The sequence below is a fragment of the Myotis brandtii genome, unplaced genomic scaffold (assembly GCF_000412655.1).
Source record: "Myotis brandtii unplaced genomic scaffold, ASM41265v1 scaffold401, whole genome shotgun sequence".
NCBI lineage: Eukaryota > Metazoa > Chordata > Mammalia > Chiroptera > Vespertilionidae > Myotis > Myotis brandtii.
Genome location: NW_005365409.1, coordinates 447,957 through 450,472, shown reverse-complemented (window position 1 = coordinate 450,472; position 2,516 = coordinate 447,957). Strand labels below are relative to the sequence as shown.

Here is a 2,516-nt window from a genome sequence, read left to right as displayed (position 1 = left end):
GATAGCCATTCTGACAGGTGTGAGATGGTACCTCATTGTTGTTTTGATTTGCATTTCTCAGATGATTAGTGACTTTGAACATGTTTTCATATGTCATTTGGCTTTCTGAATGTCCTCTTTTGAAAAGTGGCTACTTAGGTCCTTTGCCCATTTTTTGATGGTTTGTTTATCTTCTTTTTGTTAAGTTGTATGAGTTCTGTACTATCCCATTTTCAGAAATGAATCTGGCAAATACCTAGCACAATAAAAGTATCTTGTAAGTACTGAATGAATTAATTATTCCCAGGTCATATCATCCTATACAATAAAAGCCAAATATGCTAAGTGTCTGGTTGAAGGGTGGGTCGGCCGTTCAACCAATCAAAGAGTAATATGCTAATGATATGCTAAGGCTGCTCAACCGCTCGCTGTGATGTGCACTGACCACCAGGGGCCAGACACTTGACCGGTTGGTCGACCAGTTGCTATGACATGCGCTGACCACCAGGGGGCAGATGCTCTGACCTGTAGGTTATCTTGTTGCTGGTGTCCGGCTGATTGGGACTGAGCGAGATGGGTTGGACACACCCTGGAGCCCTCCTGCGGCCCCTCCCTGGCTGACCAATCTCTGGGGTCCCTCTCTGGCCCTGATAGTGCACCGGTGTGGTCCCTCGGCCTGGACTGTGCCCTCTCGCAATCTGGGACTCCTGGGAGAATGCTGAAGTGCCAGTTTCGGCTTGATCCTGCAGGCCAGGCCGAGAGACCCCACTGGTGCATGAATTTGTGCACTGGGCCTCAAGTTGGGATATATATTGCTGCTGAACTGTGTTCCAGACAGTTTATAGGACTTAGGTTTAGATAGAAATTTAGACCTAAGTCAAAATATGCTCCAGTAAAAAATACTCATATTCTTAATCAGTGAAAAGGTATATTGGAGTTTTGATTGGTTTTTAGACTCTCTAACCAAGGCTAAATGAACTTTTGCAGATCTTGACTAAAGAAGAAGAACTACAGTAGATATCTCAAGATGTTAGTTATGCTGAAGGTAACCAGAAATTTCTGACAAGTTATACTTATGCCAGAAGAGAAACTGCAGTGATTTTGTTAGTCCCCACCCCAATTTACTATCAACAGCATTAATGTTAGTTTCTTGACCTCCAGTCTCCAAAAACACATTATTTATTAATAAATAGAAAACAAAACTTTTACTCACTAATCTTTTTTGAGAGCTTGCATTTAATTCTCCAAGTTTTTATTTATTTAGTCTTCTCATACCTCACTTTCTTCTTCATGGATTTATTTTATATTGTTTATTTATTCTTATCCTACTGCTCTCCCAAGACTTAACTTATTTTAGTTCCTCCCCCTCTTCTTTCAATAACTGGAAATAGTTCAATACTTCATGAACATATAGTTTCAGAATATCAGGATTCATTTAGTAAACACATATTTACTTTTATGTATTAAACTACATCCTCTATTAAAACAGTAAAGTAAAATGATAAAGCCTGCCCTCATATGATTTTAGTAAAAATAAGAATATCAAATAAATACTTAGAACAATGGGACAAATATTCCAGGAGTTTAATATGGATATGCCTAGGAACACCTAACCTACTGGCAAGGGACATCAGATAGTAAGTAATATTAAAGTTGAAACAAACAAAAAAGCTAGAATAGGTTTGGTATGTGGAAAAGAAAATTAAAAGTAGTTTTAGTTTTGAAATCATGTGAGTCCGCGCTACGCCAGCCCTTCCGCCGTGGCAGCCATTATGGAGCAGCAGCCATGGCTCTGCGCTACCCCATGGCCTTGGGCCTCAACAAGGGCCACGAGGTGACCAAGAACGTGAGCAAGCTGAGGCACAGCTGCCGCCGCGGGCGCCTTACCAAGCACACCAAGTTCGTTCGGGACATGATCCGAGAGGTGTGTGGCTTTGCCCCCTATGAGAGGCGCCATGGAGCTGCTCCAGGTCTCTAAGGCCAAGAGGGCCCTGAAATTCATCAAGAAAAGGGTGGGGACACACATTCGAGCCAAGAGGAAGAGAGAGGAGCTGAGCAATGTCCTTGCAGCCATGAGGAAGGCAGCAGCCAAGAAGGACTGAGCCCCACCCCCTCCCTGTCTGTGTAATAAAACCTGTTGAGAAAAAAAAAAAAAAAAGAAAGGAAAGAAAAAAAGAAATCATGTGAGAAGTTTATCAGAGTGAAAGTTTTATCATACTGAAGCAAAATCTAGTGTATAATCCTGGTATAATGGATTTCTTAGTCTTCTCCAGTTGAGAATTGGAGAATTCTAATTAGCTAATTCTAATAGCTAATTGATAATCTAGGCTTATTTCATCTTGAAAGCCCACAGTCTTTGTCCTATGGTCTCCATAGTCACCGTGAAAGGGCAAACAGGAGCATGGAGGATTTTAGGGCCACACCATGAAGTAGTATGCATCATTTCCACCCAAACTGCATTAGCCAAAATTTAGTCCAATTGGGAAATGTCATGTAAACATATACCTAGAAGGGAAGAAAAATAATTAGATGATACA

The 2,516-nt window shown here is 41.2% G+C and overlaps 1 pseudogene; it reads left to right on the top strand.

The window, feature by feature from the left end:
- The first annotated feature begins 1,729 nt into the window (after positions 1–1,729).
- Positions 1,730–2,137, top strand: LOC102259315 (annotated as a pseudogene).
- Positions 2,138–2,516: the final 379 nt, after the last annotated feature.